This window comes from Leopardus geoffroyi, chromosome C2, assembly GCF_018350155.1.
Source record: "Leopardus geoffroyi isolate Oge1 chromosome C2, O.geoffroyi_Oge1_pat1.0, whole genome shotgun sequence".
Taxonomy (NCBI): Eukaryota; Metazoa; Chordata; class Mammalia; order Carnivora; family Felidae; genus Leopardus; species Leopardus geoffroyi.
In genome coordinates this window covers 76,315,599-76,338,805 of record NC_059333.1, presented here as the reverse complement: position 1 = coordinate 76,338,805, position 23,207 = coordinate 76,315,599, and the positions used below count along the sequence as shown (strand labels likewise).

The 23,207-nt window shown below is 35.9% G+C and overlaps 1 protein-coding gene across 3 annotated transcripts in view; it reads right to left on the bottom strand.

Moving 5' to 3' along the window:
- FGF12 (fibroblast growth factor 12) overlaps window positions 1-23,207 on the bottom strand; it is a 567,564-nt gene that overhangs the window by 28,068 nt on the left and 516,289 nt on the right. The gene's annotated exons all lie outside the window — the stretch shown is intronic.

Sequence of the window (23,207 nt, the reverse complement as noted above, 5' to 3'; positions counted from 1 at the left end):
GAAATCTCAGGTATAAAAACAAAACACCCAGAGATAAGCAGTAGAAAAAAATATTACCACTACACTGTGTGATCTTCAGTGAAACATAGAATAAAAGTTGAATTCAAGATGGAATCTTAAATATCTTCTATTTCAACATCATCATTAGTAAAGTGATATAGCCAAAAGGTATATGATAAATTCAGAGTTACACCAAAAAAAAAATTACTGCACCAATGCCAGAACTCACATTTATTGCTTTTAGAATCGCTGCCTCTCAAAATCACCTTTTCTGCCCGAGTCTTGTTTAGTGACTTACAATGAAATTTTATAACCAATACAATAAAATCAAATCCTAACATGTCAAATGGACAAAATATATTCTATGGAGAGAAGAAATTCCTCCCCTTCTAATATAAGCAGAAGAAAAACAATTGTGCTAACATCTTCTTTAGCTATATGTAAATAAGAATCCTATATGCGAAACAGATTCACAATCATCCCTGCTGCCTTTGTGATGTGCTTGAAGAATCTCTTCTTTGTAACCCTTTAAGTGTAAGGCCCCAATGGTTTCATGCAGTTACACCTGTAGTTAAGTGACTGAGGAATATGTGGGACTAAAGCTGCATGAAATCATGTCCTTCTAGGTGATAGACTAGTCCCCTAGCTTCCTTTGCAGAAAACTACAGTGACATGTCGATGGGTGCTGGTAAAGGCCTTCAGGAACAAAAAAGACAATGGTTAAGATGCTTTCTTAATTTAAAATGGTTCTAAAATTACAGAGCAAAAAAGTGAGACTACAAAGATGGGAAGGGAAATGGAAAGGTGGTTGTAAACATTATGTATGTGTGTATGTGTATATGTGTAATCTACACATACATAATATAGATAGATAATATATATTATTGACATATATTTATAATATTTATATGCATATCTATTTATACTATATTGATAATAACACTATAATGCCATAGGACACTCTCAATTTTAAGTAAACGTACTGGCTTAAGAATCAGAGAAACGAAAGACAAAGGCCACTTCACATCTGCTACAATGGCTGTAATAAAAAAGATGGATCATAAAAAGTACTGGTGAGGATGTGAAGAAACTACAGCCCTCATCTACTGCTGGTGGGGATGCAAACAATGCAGCAGCTGTGGAAATCAGTTTGGCAGGTCTGCAAAAAAGTTAAGCACGCCATCACCATATGATCCAGCCATTCTACTTCTAGAACATATCTAGGAGAGATGGACACTCACGTCTACACAGAAACTGGTACACAGATCTTCACAGCAGCATTATGCATAATGTGGAAGCAACTCAAATATCTATCAATGAATGAATGGATAAACAGGATGTGGTACATCCATACAATGGGATATTATTCAGCCACAAAAAAGAGTGGAGTACTGATTCACGTGACAATATGGATGAACCTCAAAAACATTATGCTAGGTGAAAGAAGCGGACAGAACAGGCCATATGTTGTATGATTCCATTTATACGAAATATCCAGAATAGGCAAATCCAGACACAAAAAAATTAGATTAGTGGTTGCCAAGAGCTGGGGGTCAGGTAAATGAGAAGAGAGGAATTTTGTATGTTTGTTTTTGTTTTGTTTTTGTCTTTTTTGGGGGGAGATGGAAATATCTTGATATTAGATTAGATAGAAGTGATGGCTGCTGATTTGAGACTAGCCATCATACAACCTCATAAAACCCACTTCCATCAAAGATAATTACTACATTGTCTTGTATACATGATTAAAAATAACAGTTTGATTGAGTAAATGATGAACTACGAGGTTTCTGTTTGGTTTTGCAACTGTTTAAAGTCTGTTCTTGAAACAGTAAAAGTCCAGGATATTGGGCAGGAACATGAGCCAGGAACAGCATTAGGCAGGGACTGGGTCTTGAACTTCTGAGCTGGTGAAGGGGGATCCCAGACACAGCACTCAGGTCCGAATGAGAGATGAAAAGTCGGGGTGCCGGGGTGGATCAGTTGGTTAAGCATCCGACTTCGGCTCAGGTCATGATCTCACAGTTCAAGAGTTCGAGCCCGATTTTGGGCTCTATGTTGACAGCTCAGAGCCTGGAGCCTGCTTCAAATTCTGTGTGTATCTCTCTTTCTGCACCTACCCCTCTCGTGCTCTCTCTCTCTCTCCCCCTCTCTTTTTCTCTCTCTCTCTCTCAAAAATAAACATTAAAAAAAAGAAACAGAAAGTCAAGTGGAGTATCCCATTTAATGTCATTCCAAGGGGGCTACCCAGTCAGAGTTCAGAAATAAGGCAACTAATACCTGGCTAGGGCAAAACATTTCAGGTGGAAAAAAATGTCAGAAGCTTAGTGTAGGCACTTCTAGAAATAGTGAGGGAAACAAGAACACTGAGCAAACTTGGACAATCATTCTAAGTGCAACCTTTACAGTATTTATATAATTTCAACATAAATACGAAGTTGTACATTTAAAAATTTACAATACAGTTGCTATTATCATTCTTTTAGTTTTTTTTAAGTTTATTTATTTTGAGAGAGTGAGAGAGAGACAGAGAGACAGAGAGTGTGAGAGGGAGAGGGGCAGAGAGAGGCAGAGAGAGAATCCCAAGCAGGTTCCACACTTTCAGTGCAGAGCCTGATACAGGGCCCCATCCCACAAACCGTAAGATCATGATCTGAGCCGAAATCAAGAATCAGACACTTAACCTACCCAACCACCCAGGTGCCCAAATTGTGTAATGAGAAATGAAATGTCCAGCTAGTTAGAATAAGAAAATCAGAATTTTGCTTCTGGATCCATACCTACTCGATGTGAGACTTTAGGTAAGTGATTAATCTTTGAATTTTACATATGCAACTATAAATTATTTTAAGGAAAGTAAGACGAAGGATGTGGAAGCATGTTGTAAGCTTTCAGAATTTACAAAAATTCCAACTCATTATTCTTCTTCAGTTTTTATTTATAGCAAGAAAAATACAATCGATCATGTAACTAAACACTTAATTCTGTGTTTTTGTCATAGAAGTTTATATCTGCTGCAGCATCCAGGGCCCTAGGCTATAAGTTAAGCTTTATTCTGCATATATTACTTCCACCATAGCTAAAACAAATTACACATACATACTTGTTTAAAAAAAATTATCTAGGGGCCTCTGTTAAGTGTCTAACATTGGCTCAGGTCATGATTTCAAAGTTTGTGAGTTCAAGCCCTGCCTCACGCTCTCTGCTATCAGCACAGAGCCCGCTTCAGATCCTCTGTCCCCCTCTCTCTGCCCCTCTCCCACTTGCTGTCTCTCTCAAAATAAATAAACAAACTTTAAAAACATTAGCTAAAGCTTTCAGCAAACACTCGGGCAGTCACAGACATTCAGAAGAGGATCTGAGGTTAAAAAGCAAGTGGGTTCACAACGACAATAAATCTAATGTGTAGTGGAGACGAATAGACTTCAGAGCTAAAGGTGATAAAATCCTGGATTACCTTAATCCAGTGCATCTAATTAAAGCAGAGCAATGAACAAGTATAAAAAGGAGGATTTTTTCCATCTTTGAAAGATTAAACAGTCATATTGCATCTCATAAATTGTGTTCATATCTATTATCCTGAGCAATCAGTTCAATGTAGGTACATAGCAAGACTTGTAGAAATATTTGTTGATGAAATAGAAACATCTCCACATGTGCATCATCTATACAGATATGTGAAATGCTTTATTTTTATGTTTATTTTCCACATTTATTATACAGAACCTTTCCAAATCCTACAAAAACAAACAAAAAAAGTTAAAAAAATCTTTCCAAATCTTTTTTTTTTATTTTTTTTAACGTTTATTTATTTTTGAGACAGAGAGAGACAGAGCATGAACAGGGGAGGGGCAGAGAGAGAGGGAGACACAGAATCTGAAACAGGCTCCAGGCCCTGAGCTGTCAGCACAGAGCCCGACATGGGGCCCGAACTCACAGACCGGGAGATCATGACCTGAGCTGAAGTCGGACGCTCAACCGACCAAGCCACCCAGGCGCCCCAAAATCTTTCCAAATCTTAAGTGTATTCAACTTCAGCTGACCTGGATTTCACTGGAATATGAATACGACCTTTGATAGGGCTCCAAAATTACTTTTGATCACTCATTCTTTTAGTAGAATTTGCAACGAAAAACAACTGATGTTTTTGTTCTAGCATTGTACAAGCCACTATGTGACCAGTTCTATTTCACATTTCAAATACCTATTCACTCCTGCCTTGTCCTAGAAAATTAAGAATACCTGCCCATTTCAATCCAGATGACAAGGAATGTTGGAACACCACTTAAACCCAGGCCAACTGTTCAGGATTCCTTTCAGTCTCTCCCCACTTCATTTGATTCTTACCTATTCTCTATACAATTTCTCTCTCTGATCCCCAATCTCATAGTTTCACACTCTACCGTGATCCCTCTTCAATACTGAATTTCTTCCTTACTCTTCTCTCTGCATTGATATCCTGCACAGATTCAGGCTTCTCCCCTCCAGTCTTAGCATCTGCCGTTGCCCAGGATGAGGCCTTTCCTCCTCGGTCAGCCTATAACTATGCCAGCCTTGGCCCCTCTCACCTTCATTTGAATGGCCCCTCTCACCTCCTTTATATATAAATACCATGAGGAACAAGGAGACAGAAACAGAGGATATTTGATGGTTAAAATGTTATATTTTTTTCATGGTTGGCTATAATTGCCAATTGTGTTTTTATCATATCCAAATTCCTTGACATGCCCATACTTTCCTGTCCTCAAATTGTACTTTCCTCAGGAGCTGTTTTCTTTTTTGATTTTTTAAATGTTTATTTTTGACAGAGAGAGAGATTGACAGTGTGTGAGCAGAGGAGGGGCAGAGAGAGAGGAAGACACAGAATCTGAAGCAGGCTGTCAGCACAGAGCCCGATGCAGGGCTCAAACCCACGAACTGTGAGATTGTGACCTGAGCCAAAGTCGGTCACCTAACCGACTGTGCCACCCATGTGCCCCATGTATATTATTTGTTAATAAAAAAGCTATAGAAGGGTAAAAATGTGGCAAAGATTAAGTAAAGTGACAAATGTTACTTTCCTAAAACTTTGCCCTCTTTCAAAATCAAGTTTTTTCCACATAATTAGCTAACATATAATGCATGACAATTTTATATCAATAACAATCATTCATTCATAGGTTGTGGACAAATTTTGTTCAAGATGAAAAAATAACACTTTGGGATCATGTAATTTATTCAAGAAAAAATGTTTTCCCTCCAACTCACTTATTCTACTTCGCACTTTTTATTATAGGCCATTATATAATGCACATACTTACATGTTTTATTTAAATACCGCTTGTAAAACTGCCTAGGTTCAAAGTAACCATTTGCAAGTTCTTATGATAATAATAATAATAATAAATATAAAATGAACAGAATAGAAAAATACTATTACTCATAACACGTGAAGAAATGCGCAATAAATATTCTCTGCAAAATCATTTGGATTCTCTAAATTTCTGGCTTATTATCCACTAAACAATTTTCCACATTGTCAAACTAACCTTTGGCAAATCAGTTAACCTGTCTGAACCTCAACTTCCTCTACTATGAACTGAAGATACATTTGCTACAGACTCATGGAGCTATAATGATCAAATTACATAACACATGTGCAAGCTCTCTGATACCTATAAAGACCTACACAATCATTTGAAAGTACTTATTTTACACACAAGACTTGACACCATAACCTTAAAAGTCACTACATTTTAGAGCGATATCACTCACAACTGCTTTTCCTCCTAGTAGCTTTACTTGCAAAATGTATGCTTCCCAACTGAAGCAGGAAGACGACTTGAATAATCCTGTATGGTTAATATAATTAAATGGCAGTGCAATTACAATTTATCTTCATCCCGTGCCTTATAGATTCCCATTTCCTCCTTACTGCTTTAGCTACCATGCTCCATGGGATGAATGTGCAATGGATGAATGAACATTCATAGCACTGCAGCCACTGGTCTCCTTGCCATTTCTCAAAACAACAAGGAGAGCCCATTTCGAGTCCTTCCCAGTTGGTATCCTCTGTTCTTGAAAACATCTTCAATAACATATTAACACGGCTTGATCTCTCATTTCATTCAGGTCACTGCTCAGATGTAACTATCTCAGAGAGCTCTCCTGACTACCTTGCATAATTCAGCACCTCCTCCTCACTTTCTAATCCTTTATCTTGCTGTTTTTTTCCTCCATAACTTAACACTAGTTGGCATGATATTACATATGGAATAAGCTCCATGAAAGCAAGCACCATGATTGTTAATTTCCCTCATATTCTCCATAGTTGATGGAATTAAAAACAATCTACTCTGAATCAAAATAATTTGCTGGAAAAAAAAAAAACTTCATGAAACCTAGATTTTTATTCCTGTATATGTGTAATTTGTGTTCAAATTCGGAAGATCACTTTGTCTTAAATTCCCTGTTTCCCTAAGCATAAAGAGAATTTTGTTGGACTAAGTGATCTCAAATGTCCCTTTTGATTTAAACTTTCCATAGCTTTAGGATTCATATTCAATAGTTAAATAATTTCTTGAAATTAAGGAGTCTGATGGGGCGCCTGGGTGGCGCAGTCGGTTGAGTGTCCGACTTCAGCCAGGTCACGATCTCGCACTCCATGAGTTCGAGCCCCGCGTCAGGCTCTGGGCTGATGGCTCAGAGCCTGGAGCCTGTTTCCGATTCTGTGTCTCCCTCTCTCTCTGCCCCTCCCCGTTCATGCTCTGTCTCTCTCTGTCCCAAAAATAAATAAACGTTGAAAAAAAAATTAAAAAAAAAAAAAAAGAAATTAAGGAGTCTGCATAAAATATTGGTATTTAAAAACAGTGCTTATCTACCAAAAATTGTGGTACTGTATCACTATTAAGAAAACATAATAGGAAATGTAATCAGAGGAAAAAAACCTGCCTATTATATAAGTAGTTATGACTAATGACTTTATGATATGTAAAAATTACTAATTTTTGAAACATACTAAATACAAAGGGCCTTCTCATTTTTTTTTTTCCATTCCAATTAGAAACCAAAATCTAAACTCTTTTTAATGCACAAAAGCATCTCCCTTATTTGCTGTGCCTTTTACTAGGTTGTATAGAAGGAAGAAAGAAATCAAAAAACATGATGATTCCTGCAACACAATTTATGTCCAACAACTCCAGAGGTAGATACTTCCTTTGGTTATAACTCCAGAGGTAGATACTTCCTTTGAATATTTGGATGTGAAGCTCCTGGTTGGCTAACTTTCTTAATGGCTTTTAGATGTATAGAATTTGAAGATCCTTGGTGTATTAGCAGCTGCTTTGCCAAGTGCATTGTCAGACATAATGATATTAAGTCAAGCAAGAGAACTTTTGTTTTCCATCCTGACAAGAGGCAAAGAAAATGCTAAAATACATTATCTCAAATGAAGCATTTTTTTTTAAACTGAGTTGCTTTGACTAGAACAAATCTAATTTTATAACTTAAAAAAAAAACCTCAACAGATATGGAATCTTTATCTATACACTTTTGAGATAATTTTTACTGGAAAACTGAGCTAATTTCTCTAAAAATAAAGCTTCTTTGTTAACATAGTCCCTGCAATATCTTACAAGACAACAAGGTAAATTTATATCATCATAAAATGACGAAAACTGGTATATTAGAAACAATTTTGGAAGCAGACAGACATAAAGATTCAAATCCCCAATTTCTTGGACAAGTTATTTTATTTTTCTGAAGCTCAGTTTTATTATCTGTAAATTAATACTAATCATACCTTCACTATAAGGTTGAATAATTAAGACAGTAAAGGTGTGCTTTAAGTAGTCCTTGGCATATCACTCACTTTATGTACTTCTAGATATACTTTTTTAGGTGATATCTGATATCACAAATGAGAAGCGTTAGCCTGAGCAAAAGATTGAGAAAAGTCACTCTACTTGTGGAATTCAAATAATGTGTCGAGTTTCTTTTGCCTGTTAACAGGCTAATCAAGGTTAAACAGAGTACACAGATAAATCTGGCTATTTCTCTTTTCTGGGTAGAGGATGTTTTTATCAATCTGAGATAAGTGATGTGGTAACTTTCAGATTCTTAACATCTCCTAATGAGGCATAATACCACATAGCCATTTGACTCGGCCTCTAGCCAAAAGCTTGTGAGTATGGGAATGAGCAATTGGAGAAGGCCAGTGAATAAGAGGATATATCATATTACAATTAACTGTTACCACCAAAATTACTTCTAGGATTCTGAACATTCTAGAGACAAGAGAGCAGACATTGAGGGAACAGTGCAATTCTCCATTAAAAACACCATTGTTGATGTGAAGTATGTATACAGTACATACTAATGAGTTTGAAAATCAAGGCAAGTACATTGAATACCCTCAGCAGATACATGAAAGATGAAGCATGCCTCTGGTGTCTCAGTGTCTGTTTTCCTTTCTGGGGGTAAAGACGAAAGTGGGGATATTTTCAAATTCCCATATTCAAAGTTTATTTATTTATTTTGAGAAAGAGAGAGAATGTATACGAGTGGGTGAGGGGCAGAGAGAGAGAAGGAGAGAGAGAATCCAAAGAAGGCTCTGCTCTGTCAGCATGGAGCCTGATGTGGGGCTCAAACCCAAGAGCCATGAGACCATGACCTGAGTTGAAATCAAGAGTCGGATGTTTAACCAACTGAGCCCCCTAGGTGCCCCCAAATTCCCATATTTAAATAAAACCATTATTATACTTTTGGGAAGTCATTTGAATATTCTAAAGGGCCCCAGAAATTATCAAGTAAGATTGGAAATGTATTTTTACATGAAATTTTCCAATTTTTAAAACTCTAGATGTCAACTTTTATGAAGTCATAATATCCAGTATGAAACTTAACTTCCTGATGTATCCATTATGAATATTGGACAAGTATATGAGGCAACAGTTTCCAGGAATCTGTCAACTGGAATTGCTGGATTTGATCTTTGAGAGAAGGGAAATATATGAAGAAACTACTACATTAATCCTGGCTTTCTACAAGGGGTACCTTTCAACACTAGAATGAAGAGATAAAGCTGAAATACTGTACTATGGTTATTTTGAACTGGAGACAGAAATTGGAGTTTAGGACAGCTAAAAGGGCTTGAATTTGTAGAGCAAGGAGCCAGAGAAAAGGAACCTGTTAAAATGGAGGTCAGGAGATTACATGGGAATTTCCTGAGGATCCTGGGCTTATGGATGAACTGAACATGTTCAAAATTAGATCTCCAAGGCCCAGTCTAGAGCAGCTACTATAGAACTGAGAGATGAATAGAGATACAAGAGGTTATGCAGGGCTGGGATATGCTGAACTTCTAGACAAGCCAGAAAGCGGAGACCTTGATAATGGACATTCACAGGAGACCTCAGAAAAGTCACAGTTTAATGATCACATTGTAAATAGGGTCCCCTGCACCCTCCCAGATTAAAGATAGAAACAAAATAACCAAGACCTAAACACACGCACACACACACACACACACACACACATGCACACACACACACCAAGATCAAGAATATCTACTAGTTATTTATCTAAATGCCAGGAAATAAACACACAATCTTTATCAAAAGATAATGCAATGCAGTCTACAACATATCATAAAAATGTCTAACATACAATTATACAAATTATAAAACATGGATATAAGCAAGACAACGTAACCCACAATCAGCCAATTAAGAATTTCAATAAAGAAAAAAAATAAGACGATCCAGATGATCCAGTCTTTAATAGGCAAGGACTTTAAAACAGTTCCTATGGGGCACCTGGGTGGCTCAGTCAGTTGAGTATCCAAGTCTTCATTTTGCTCAGGTCATGGTCCCAGGGAATCAAGCCCTGTGTTGGATCCCACGTTGAATGTGAAGCCTACTTGAGATTCTCTCTCTCGTTCCCTCTGCCCCTCTCCCCTGCTTGCTGTCTCTTAAAAACTAAAAAAAATAAAAAATAAAATAGCTCCTGTAAATGCTATAGGACTTAAAGATAAATAAGGACATAATGAGTAAACAAATAAGATATATCAGCAGAATAAAAAAGGAAATGATAGAAAAAAGAACCGAATGAAAGTGTTAGAACTGAAAAGGTCAATATTTGAGGTAAAAAATATATTGGAGGTACTTATTAACAAACTGGAAACTGGCAAATGAAAGCATCAATGAACTTGAAGACAGATTAATTAAAATTATCCAGACTAAATTACACAGCTAAATGAAGATTTAAACACACACATAAGCACATGCACACACACACACACACACACACACACACACACACTCAGCAATCTGTTGACAATATCAAATAGTCTAACCTATTCGGACACAAAAGAAATAGAATAAAGCATAAACAATGAATAAATATGGTCAAAATTTACCAAATACAGTAAATATAAAAATTCCTATAGATCTAAATTGAAGAAGCTAAGCAAATCCAAAGCAGGATAAATACATCAAAACCATAGTCAGGTACTTTATAACCAAACTCATGAAAAATAAAGAAAAAAAATTAAAATGAAGCAGATAAGGGAAAAGGACACATCAAGCACCACTAAACAATGGGAAGTAGAAGATAATGAGATGAAGTCATTAAAGTGCTAAAATAAAAAGCAAATTGAACTCATCCAGTGCGCATATCCTTCGAAATCAGTAAGGTAAAGTAAAAATATTTTCAGATAAACAAAAAAAGTAAATTCACTTCCATCAGACTTGAATTATAATAAATGCTTAAAGTTGTTATTCATACTGAAGGATGCCAGATAGTAACTAGGTTATATAGGAAGGGATAAATAGCACTGGAAATCATAAATATGTTGACAAATATGAAAGAATATACTTTTTCTCCTTTCAATTAAAAAATTGCACTGAAAGGGTTCTAATGTAAGTGTGTGTGTGTGTGTGTGTGTGTGTGTGTGTGTGTGATGACATTGTAGAACAGACAGGGGTTTAGTTAAAATATATTGTTTTATGGTTCTTATATATTTTTAATAGTGTATTTATTTTGAGAGAGAAAGTATGTGTGTGCACATGCGCGAGTGGGAGAGGGGCAGAGAGAGAGGGAGAAAGAATCCCAAGTAGGCTCTGTGTTGTCAGCGCAGAGCCTGACGTGGGGCTCAAACTCACGAATATAGTTCTTATATTTTATGTCAAGTGTCTTATTATCAATCTAAGTAGGCTGTAATTCAGTAAGAATCTCTATTATACTCTCTAGAGCAAAAACTATAATTATAATACCAAAAACGGTAGAACTAAGAAGCCAATATAAGGACTTAAATGGAACATGAAACACACTAATTGAAAAGAAATAATAAGAGAAATGGAAAAACAAAAATCAGATGAGATAAATAGAAAACAAATAGCAAATGGTAGATTTAAAGCCAACCATATCAAGTATCACTTTCAATGTAAACAAAGTAAACACTGCAATGAAAAGGCAAAACCAAACAAAAATGTAAAACTAGACAATATTCTGTCTGCAAGTGATATCCTTAGGTCTCATAGAGGTTGAAAATAAAAATATAGAGATGATATATACAATAATAGCAAGCATAAGAAAGCAGATATGGCTATATTAATATCAGACAAAGGATACTTCAAGACAAGGAGTATTGTCAGAGGTAAAAGGGAATATTCCATAACAACTGGGGGTCAGTGCATCAGGACTTAGACACAATAATCTTACTTATATATATGCCTAATAATAGTACTTCAAAATATACAAAAGTGACAGAACTGAAAGAAGCCAACAAATAAATCCACAATCATAACTACAGACTTTAGTAATCTTCTCTCAGTAATTGTTAGAACACATGGCAAAACTCAGCAGAGATCTAGAAAATCAGAATACTTCAAACAACCTGACCTAATTAATACTGTAGAACACATTACCGAACAAAAGCGAAATGAATATTTATGTGAGTTCACAAGGTACGTTCACCAAGATAAAATGCTAGCCCATATAAAAAGTCAAAAGACTGATATCTTACAGGGTACGTTCACTGACAACAAAATTAAATTAGAAAATTAATAAAATAAATATCTTCAACGGTCTTGCATATTTGGAACTAAACAACAGATTTATATAGAATCCATGGGTCAAGAAAGAAATCACAAAGGATATTCAAAATAGTTTTAGCTGAATAATAATGAAACACAAAACATCAAAATTTGCGGGATGCAGCCAAAGGAGTGCCATTAGGGAATGCAAATAAATTCTCATATTATAATGCAAACACCCATTGACCCACTTTTGGAAATTTGACCTGCAGATATAGTGCCTTGTGTACAAAATGGAGCATGTTCAACATTATACTCATAATAAAGGTGCTTGCAATATCAAAATAACAGAAACAATCAAATGTCCTTCAATAGAGGATTAGATAAATTCTGGCACGTCCACACAATGGGATATTATATACCAGCTGAAGACAATAAAGCAGCTCATTATGTATGGCTATGGAAAGATCTTTACAATGCACTGTTAAATAAAAGCAGCAATCTATGTGTGTGTGTCTACATATAAAATGCATGTATGCATTTGTACATGCTACCATTTGTGTTAAATATGTATATATATGCACATATGCACAAGTAGGTTTTGCTTGTATTGTGCTTAGAAGTCTCTTGAAGGATACACAAGAAGCTTGTGTTGGTATTTTGTCTCCTGGGAAGGGATCTGGGAAGTTGGAGAATAAAGCTGTAAGAAATAGATTTGCTTTGCTCTGTGAATGTATTACCAGTATAAAAAATAAGAGAGGAAAAAGCTGTTGGTCAAGTGAAATTAACCTACTAGCTAAATATGGCTTTCAGACCTCTAATATAGAGTACAGCTGCATTTAAAATAGTTCTATTTTTTTAAGTTTATTTATTTTGAGAGAGAGCGAGCGGGCGTGCAATTGCATGCGAGCACATGAGTGGGGGAGGGGCAGAGAGAGAGGAAGAGAGAGAATCCCAAGAGGCTCCTTGTTCAGTGCAGAGCCTGACTCGGGGCTCAATCCCATGACGGTGAGATCATTACCTGACCTGAAATCAAGAGTCGGACGCTTAACCGACCGAGCCTCCCAGAGGCCCCTAAAATGTTCCATTTTAAATGTGATAAAACTTAGCCTCTGAAATTGAAATCTACTTACCCTGGCTCACACAACAAACGAAAGCCTCATGACTACAAGGATATACTCTAAGAACACCCAATCCCATACCAAGAAATGGTGTACTTCCTGTGAAAAGTTACTGAAGGAAGAGGATCAACGAAGCTCCCATTAAAGCCACCATCCAAATGGACTAGTTGAGTGGAGGAGGATAAACAGGATTCCTTACCCCATCTTTCATGTCCCAGTGATTACAGTGCCAGGATAACCTTGAGTCTTAGTACAAGGAATATACATTAAATAAAAATCATTGTCCTTATTTGGACTCTACTTTCACTTTTCAGCCTTTCCATGACTTGGATCAATCCCAACATCCAGAGAACCCCAAAATTCTCCGGCAATACTATCCAAATTTCAATCAAAGCTGCCAAGAACACTGTGGGCTCCAGAGAACGGTGGACATTCACCTGTGAATATGCAGTAAAGGGCTTTTATTGGGCTAATGAGTCACTGTAGGCAGGCTACATAAATATTCCCACTGTCACTGGAAGAAATAACCCCAGAATTTGCTTGTGTTGCTTGTTCATTGGGTTTAAATTACACTTTCATTTAAATATCTTCCTGGCAGTGATTACAACACTCAGTGACTGGAACATTTCTCAGTGAGGAACTACTGTTATGGTCAATGAATGAGAAATGTGGGCTGGGAGGCACTGTGGCTGCAGAACACCTGTGAGGCAGGATTGCTGTGATGTTGTTGTAAGGTATTGCACACATCACAGAACCTTTTATTAATCTAGAAGGAATTTAAGATTTAAAAAAAAGCAAATAGAAAGAATCCTGGTATCATGCAGGCACCTAGCAGGTGTGAGCAGACTGAGACCTGATATTCTATCCCTGGCATTGCTATAAAACCACATTTCACAGGTGTGCTCTGTTCAGTCTCAATCAAGCCCACACATACAGTCACACCAGTCACTTTTATTTTGACAGCCTAAAGAGTAATCTGCTAGACAAATAGTTATGATAGAATTGAAAAGCTAGACTTATAGTTTTGTTTTTTTTTTCTAAATATCTTTTCTGCAATGCACCTTGCTGTGATGATGAGCCTTCAGAAGGATAATTCAAAGTAAACACATTTACCACTAAAGAGAAATGAAAAGTAAGGGGCCTGGTTCACTCAATGCTTTTCTCTGAAGTCCAAGGTTATTGAATATATTTACCTCTATCATGTTTTGAATATACGGTCATTCAGATAGATGATAAACACACTTGTCTGATTTCATAAAAGGTGCTAAAACAAGGGAACTTCATAAATTCTGTCCTTATGGTGAATATAGAATCCTTAAAATTTAAAGCTATAAATATATAGTCTGATGCTCCACTTTATAGATGAAGAAATCAAGGTTTCCAGAGGGAGGACATAAAACAATTAAGATCCTGCTGCTAGATAATAGCAGGGTCAGAATTAGAATACAGTATCCAGTTCAGAGATCTTTGCTGGTTATGCCACAGTGCTCTGGTTATGATTTATGCCCTTTCATAGAGAAGGATGACCAGGTAAAATAGGCTTTGTACTTATAATTGTGTGTATTTTCCATTGATCAAATGATTTTGACCAATGCAGTTCAATTGCTATAACAGTGTCACTTTGTTTACCTCTTACATAGTGAACATACTTTGCTTTTAGCCATTTTGGTTGTAGGTATTTTGATCTTATTACATAAAACAGGCATTGGTAACCTAACAAGAGACAGAAGGCAAAAATGGGTGACAGTTTTTACATAAACAAAATAAGAACAGAGTAATTTGACTAATGGTTTTAACTAGGGATGGTAAATGGAGAAGAGAGTGTGTTCTTCAAAGTAGAATTAGTATTTATACAAAGAGAACACTGAGTCAAAGAACAGGGGCAGGTCTATGAAACTCTGAAACTTACCAGTCATTCTACTACCTAGTAGTCTTATTAGTGTACATTGATTTGTTTGTGATTGTGGACTCATAACTTAATCCTGGAGTCATTTTCTTTTGCAAACTAATGGGTGACAAGTCAGTCACTCAGAGCATCTTCTCAGACCCAACAAAAATGGTGGACCACTGAAATGACTCTGCTAGCATGAACGTTTACCTACAAGTCTTCCTATTTGTTTAGTGTTTGATTGCAAATCCATAAAAAGAAAAGATTCAGACATATGTGGGTAATTCATGTTCTTTACCTTCATCATCAGGTTGCTAAATCACCTCATAGAGGTGCATCCATGTTAATAGATTATATGTTATATACATTTTCATCTCCCACAGATTCTATCACATTTTATATACATAGTTCATTTGTTGCTTCTGCTGTGCTTTCACATGTGGCAAGTCTTCCAACCGATAGCTACAAACCCTAATATCAATTATTAGTATGCTCTCTCAATTATTCTTAAAGACCTACTTCAAATTCAACTCCCTTCCCAAAATCTTCTCATTCTGTCATCTGAAAATCATCTTTTTTCCCTCTGATCCCTACCACAATTTTTTTTAATGTTTGTTTATTTTTCAGAGAGAGCGTGCAAGTGGGGAAGGTTCAGAGAGAGAAGGAGGAAGAATCCCAAGCAGTCTCCACACTGACAAGAGACAGAGTGACGTGGGGATCAAACTCATGAAACGTGAGATCATGATGTGAGCTGAAGTCAGATGCTTAACCAACTGAGCCACCGAGGTTCCCCACCCCACCACAACAATTTATCCATGGCTCTCTTAACATTCATTTTAATTTCATATTATATGTATTTGCAAATATGACCTTACTATGGACAACTTATTTGAGATCAGTATTTCTCTCTTACTTTTCGAATCTTGCAAGTATCTGGTACCTGGTAGCTTTTCCATAAATGTGAATGAGTGAATGAATGATGACTATAGCCTATTGCAAATGTCTGGAATAGTTTGGTGAAGTAGACTTTGTAATGGCTCATCAAACCTAGTACTGATATATCTTCTGGAATTCAGCCTCCTTTGAATGAATATGCAAACAAAATTTATAATCCAACTATACATTTTCTTATTTCTTTGGTTTATAATTGAAAGATTACAGCTAACAATCAACAAATTAATTGCCTAAACGGAAATACCATTTATTCCTTCAGGAATATCTGAAAGAGAAACATTTTTTAAAAAGTAAACAGGATTATACATTCTCAAGGAGCCTACAATATGACAGAATAAACACAGGTATAAAGCCACATCATTTTCACATTCTGTTTGCTTGCAAAAGATGAAAATTTGTGTAGGGTGTCTATAAGAGATATTAATAGTTTCTTTTTTTTATAAATTTTTTATTACTTATTCATTTTTGAGAGAGACAGAGGGAGACACAGAATCCAAAGCAGCCTCCAGGCTCTGAGCTGTCAACACAGAGCCCGAGGTGGGGCTCCAACTCACCAACTGTGAGATCATGACCTGAGTGGAAGTTGGATGCTTAACCCACTGAGCCACCCAGGCACCCCTACTTTCTTTTTTTAATGTTTATTTATTTTAGAGAGAGAGGGTGAGCACAGGAGGGGCAGAGAGGTGTGGGACAGAGGATCTGAAGCGGGTTCTGTGCTGACGGCAGCAAGCCTGATATGGGGCTTGAACTCACAAACCAGGAGACCAAGACCTGAGCTGAAGTTGGATGCTTAACTGCCTGAGCCACCCAGGCACCTAGATATTATTACTTTCTCAAATTGAGAACCAATTATGTAGAATTTCCAATATATTTTAACTTGATAAAATTCATTAACATGTACTAGCAAAAAAAAAGTGGTATTCTGGGTCTTGAAGAATAAAAACAGAATGCTAATGATTCTTTTTTTATGTTAATACTTTTAGAATTACATGTGAGTCATTTAAGAGTAAACCTATTCTTTTGATATACTCTAAAATGGTACAGTTTTTGTTTAGTTCTTGTGGACAGTACCCTACTACCCCCATAAAGTCTTATATAAAATGCTGTTTAAAACTTAGGAATACATAACTTTTACATATATATATATATATATATATGTATATATATACATATATATATATATATATATATATGGTTCTATACATATGAAGCTGCTAGAAAGAAGGCTATACTTCCATTTTTTATACAATTTTTTATACATTTTTTATACAATTTTATACAATTCCATTAAAGCCATTTTTAGGAAATACCAAATGAATAAAGAATTTTATTTTTAGATCACTGACTAAAAACCATCAATTCAATTTCTCTTGAATAATAATTTAGACTCATTACCTATTTTCACTTTCATGCTTCTATATAAAAACATAAAATTAGAAAAAAATGAATTAAACAATTTTTAAAAATGAAAAAGAGCCACTGTCTAGAATGAATCCTAGCTCCTCTTCTATTAATCTCAAATTCTTTTTACAACTTTAGTTGTAAAGTTTGAGGTTCAACTGTATTTGACTTTGGTATTTGACTTTGGTTTTCCCTGAAGTGTGCCCAACACGTTCAAACAGTTTTTGCTCTTTTCAGATAGTTTTCAGTTTGGCATTTAAATTTTTTTTCCTTCTTGGTAGAAGTCTGGATTATTAGAAATGAAGCCAAAAGGAAACTTGAAACTTTTCTAAACCATTTTATAAAAGGGAAAGACCCAGCCTTGGAAGCCAAACTCACTACTGATGACGTTCTCTTAACTTGAAGCCAAGTGGCAAAGTGTCACAGCGCCTCACCAATTTAGCTTATATTCAGTCTGAATAGAATTTGACCATTTTCCCTAATAGAATCAGCATGCAAATTTCTAGCATTCAACTTCTGAAAAGCTGTATTTAAAACTACTGTGTGGGAGAGCAGAACAATATGTGAAGGAGATATTATGCTAGACTTGACAAGTTTTAGTTTCTGACACATGTAGTCTTTATTTGAGCAATGGCAAAAATTTAGATACTATGTATTTTTAACAATTTCTCATAAAAAGGTCTATAAAACTACAAGTATATATTTGCTTGTATTCTCATGTTCAATATATATTTTATATATGCATCAGCTATAGTTGGGTCAGCTAAGGTAAGTAGAGGAAAATAAGGTTAATGTGAGGTTGACAAAAGAGCTTATTTGATGTTTAATTTTTGGATAACCACGGAAATAATTATACAATCCATGTATGCTTTCAGCTAACATTTAAATTCTGTGTTCCGATAACCAGTTAATTATCTGGAGATTAATAGCCCTTTTAGTCTGATTTTATAATATTGTGAGGCATAAGACTGAATAATAAAATCTCCTTTTGGACAAGGAAGAACTTCCTGGAAGAGGCTGCATTTGAACCTTAAAGAAAGCATAGGAACTTAGTAGCTATAGAATGAGAGAAGAGAGGGAAGGGAATAGAAGGGAAGGGAAAGATTTTATTAATCCAAAATCAATTTATAATATTCCAATAATCGTGTGATTTTATGAATGAATCAAGTCCAAAGAGTCACTAGTGAGATAGTCTGACCTAAATGATGATCTAATGGCATGAATTCTAAGCATAGGACTTCCATGCTACAAACAACCTAACACATTTAGGAGATTAGCATTTCCAAAAGTTAGTGTGGGATCACAGAAACTATGTACACATTTTTCTTTCAATTTTAAGTTGTCTTCCAGAGGTGGTTCTTAACCTCCAATTAGAGAATGCTGCCAGTAGGTGGAACAGTGGTGACTTGGTTGTAATAGGCTTCAGTCGGTGTGACTGAGAGAGTTATGGGGTCCCATGATTCCTATTTCTTTTCTTTTCTTTTTCAAAAACTGTGTGGGACAGTTAAATATATCTCAGAAGTAAGCTTTTAGGAATAATATTTAATATGATATCTGGATTAAAATACTAATTTTGATATCAGACACAGACACAAATGCTGCATCTGCCATTTATCCATTGGGTAAAGCCAGCAATTTCCTTAATTTCTTTGAGTCTCAGTTTTCCCATATGTAAAACCTGAATTACAATACTTATTTTACAAGTTTGTTAGAATCCAAAGCTATATGGTCGAATGTGCTTTGGGAAGAATATGGGTAATCACCCAGCTATGACTCATGGCCTTTCTTGATTTAACCCCTCATTTTTTTTTCTAATTCATAAAATTTCATATAGAAATATGATTTCTAACTTTTTATGAGAAGTCTGAACTTCAGGCCACATCAGGTCATCATTCCCCTGCCTAGGAATTATTGGAGTCATATTACCCATGTACCCCTTCCTCCACTATGGGCACTTGGTGCTTGGGCTTGTTATCATGGATTTAGAGTAGGCTTGCCTGGGACTCTGGTGCATTAATGTCAAAAAAAACCACATCAGAATTTTCATATGAGCCAATAGTTTGTAGCTTTTCTGGGTTCCAGTCTCTGTTTTCTGAAACGTCTTGTTTTGTTAGAGCAGCCTAGGAGGGGCTTTTCAATTTGCCCTGATTTCCCTGTTCTCTTTCCCCATGTCACTCCCACATTTGGAGGAATCCATCAGGGGAAGACAATATTAGCTAATCCCTTTAGCAATAGCATTCTCTTCAGTGACAAAGGCATATTTTTCTCTTCTGAAATGAAAAAGAAACTTGATCTGTCCGAGCAGAGATTAGCTGGTCATCAAATTCACTGATTTGTTTATGAGTTGGATTTCAAAGTATACATCTGAGGAGCTCCTCCCCTCCCTTTGCTCTCTGTTATAGGCTGAATTGTGTACCTCCAAAATTCACATGTTGGAGCCCTAACTCGCAGTACCTCAGAATGTGACTATATTTGGAGATATGGTGCTTAAAAAGGTAACAAAATTAAAATGAGCCTGTTAAGGGGCACCTGGGTGTCTCAGCGGGTTAGGCATCCAACTTCCGCTCAGGTCATGATCTCATGATTTGTAGGTTCAGGCCCTGCGTAAGGCTCTGTGCTAACAGCTTGGAGCCTGGAGCCTGGAGCCTGGAGCCTGGAGCTTGCTTCAGATTCTACGTCTCCCTCTCTCTCTGCCCCTGTCCTACTCGTGTTCTCTCTCTCTCTCTCTCTCTCTCTCTCTTTCAAAAATAAATAAACATTAAAACTTTAAAAAAAAAAAAAGTCAAATGAGCCTGGTAGAATTGGATCTGAATCGATTCCAATTTCTGCCCTCATAAGAAGAGCAGATTAAGTTACAGAGGAGACAGCAGGGATGTTCGTGCACAGAGGGACAACCAGGTAAAGAGGCAGCAAGAAAGTGGCTACCTGCAAGGCAAATAGAAGAGTCTCACAGCAAACCAACTCTGTTGCCACCTTGATTTTGGACTTCTGGCATCCCAAACTGGTGAGAAAACAAATACCTGTTGTTTAAACTCTGCAGCCTGTGGTATTGTTAGCTGGTATGTTATGCAGTATTTTGTTATGGCTGTCCCAGCAAACTAAAACACTCTTCAAAGAGGATTCAGATTTGGCAGGATATGTTTGGTCTTTCTGTTTGAAAGTCAGAGCAAGGAGGGAAGGGAGGAAGACTATATGAAACATAGAAGGTCAAAGAGTTTTCCATATTTTGTACCTTGGAGACAGGTGAAGGAGAACATTGAGAACACCTAAGGTGGGGTGCATAATTTATAAGAGTTAACAGAAAGGTTCTTTTTCTTTTCCTGTTGTTTTGGCTTTTGAAGAAGTAGTCTTGAGAACAATAATAATTTATTTTGAGATTATATTGCATAGACTTTGTTTATCGGCATCAGTTCTTCAGGATCAAACAAGGGTTTAAGTTTCACAATTATTATGTCAGTAGCAAGCAAACAACTTTGTACAAGTTGTAGCTGGCATGAAGTTTTATGTTTCAAAAATTCCCATATGCATCAAAAACTATTTTAAAGGGCAAGCGATTAGTGTCTTGAAGATATTTTTAAAGCAACCACATTTTAGAAAAATTTAATTCTTTAACAGAGTTATAATATGCTTTTCACATAAGCCAACATTATACTGATGATTGGATTTTGACAACTTCTAATCCCAATTCTCTTTGAAATCCTCTTCCTAAACCCCATTCAATCAATATCTTACCCTTGAAAGGCATCAGAATACAAACGTGATGATGTTAGTGAGAAGGTCTTGTAAATTATAAAGTACCCTAGATGTGCAAGGGATTGTCATTTATGTGCATTATTGTGATGTGTAACGACCTCTTCAAAAGAACATTCATTGTTTCTGCTCATCTCTTTAGGCTTTCATGAGAGTGAGCCCAAGAGAAAGCAATTAGACCAGAATTGTGAAATTAGGTTTCTGAAATTAGACCAGATTGTTATAGTGACACCCCAGCATTTTTTTCTGGAGGTACTTCTTTTTCAGTGCTTCCAGTGTTGGTGACTCTCCTGACACAATGTGGAGGAGAATATTCATATTTGCATAAGTAGCATAATGAATCCCTAAACAAATAAGAGGAATACAGAGAAATGCACAAATAGGGTAGAAGAGTCTCCCCGGAAAATAAGAAAATTACTCTAAAAATTTTTCTAGGCCCTAACAGAGGAGCTATCCTATTAGAACTTGAAGTCTTGGTAACCCAAATTTTCACTTAGTACAGAAAGAACTGAATGATTCCTGGCTTTGTGATTTTCTGACAAGCTAACCCAAATGGAACTCCTGATTATGGGCTTCCCCACCAGGAAGGGAAATTGATTTTTCTCTCATTCTTACGGTCTCTTACACACACACCCTTTACAGAACAAAATCATAATACATATATTTTTAAAATAAAGCAGGCAGTAGGAAAAATATTCTTGCTTAAAACATATTTTTAATGTTATTAGCAATGATTTTCCCACCCTCCACATTTACATTATGCATTTTTTTCATGAAATCATAGAATCAAAGTGTTTTAAAATTTAAAGGGAAAACCATTTGAATTTACAGGGAAATAAGGCTGCGTGGAGAAATTACTTCCTCAAGATTCATTTTCAAAATGGAAAAAACATTTTAAATTTTATTTTGCTGTACTAAAAGTGGGTTTTACAGGTATTTATGAACACCTGCATCTATTTTTTTTTATCTACATAACACATCCTCATATATATATCATTGTGTAAATATAGCATTGAGATGTTTGGTATTTTAAACAGGAAGCATTTTGTATCATGGAACTGCTGATAAAAAATAGAATTAAATTTTTTAAATAACCATGTCAAGAATACTTCTGGCAACTATGCCTTGAATGAAGTTCTATTAGATTTGGTTGTTATAACTGTCCCAATGCAGGGAGTCCATAGGGCAAGGTAAGATTTTCTCCAGGTAAATCAGAAATATGGTCTTGATAATCTAGGTTCCCATGACACATGTTTTTCAGAGACTAGAAAAGGTTCCATAGGTGCCACATATTTTCTTAAACATTCTCTGTATGTCAATCATTAAGCATGATATGGTTTTACTTACCTCATGGTCTTGCTTTCTTTGCACTAGGTATGTTCCAGATTGCAATGAACCTATTAAAATATGGCTCCCAGTGATGAATGTCTACTGTATAATCTAATCTGTGCTATGAAAAAGAATAACGTCAACTCTTGACCTCAGATCTTCTACTGACACTATCCCTCTATTGTTACCTTAGACACAGACACTGGACTCAGGGTGCTCATTTTCTTTAGAGGCAATAAAGGACAAATTCCTCAACAGTGATTCTAATTTCTTTTTCTTTTAAGTAGTTCCCACAATCAGTTTTCTTCCTCAAAGCCCTAATGTTATATATATATATATATATATATATATATATATATATATATATACGTATATATATATATATATACACACGTATATATATATATATATATACATATATATATATATACGCACACACATATATACATATATATGTGTGTGTATATATATATATATATATATATTTTTTTTTTTTTTTTTTTTAATTTGACACTCTTACCAAACACCACTTGCCTTAAGACAGGTGCTAAGAGCTACCTTGGTTAAGATTGGTAACATTTCAAGGTTATAACTCATGGTCTCATCCTATGTCATCTGTCATTTTCAACATAACTGGGAATAATATCATGATTCCACCTATTTTAGGATGACTTACCAATCCATACTGAAATACTTCCAAATGTTGGAAAATGGCCTTTGCCCTTATCTCTTTGTAAAGGTGTTTTGATT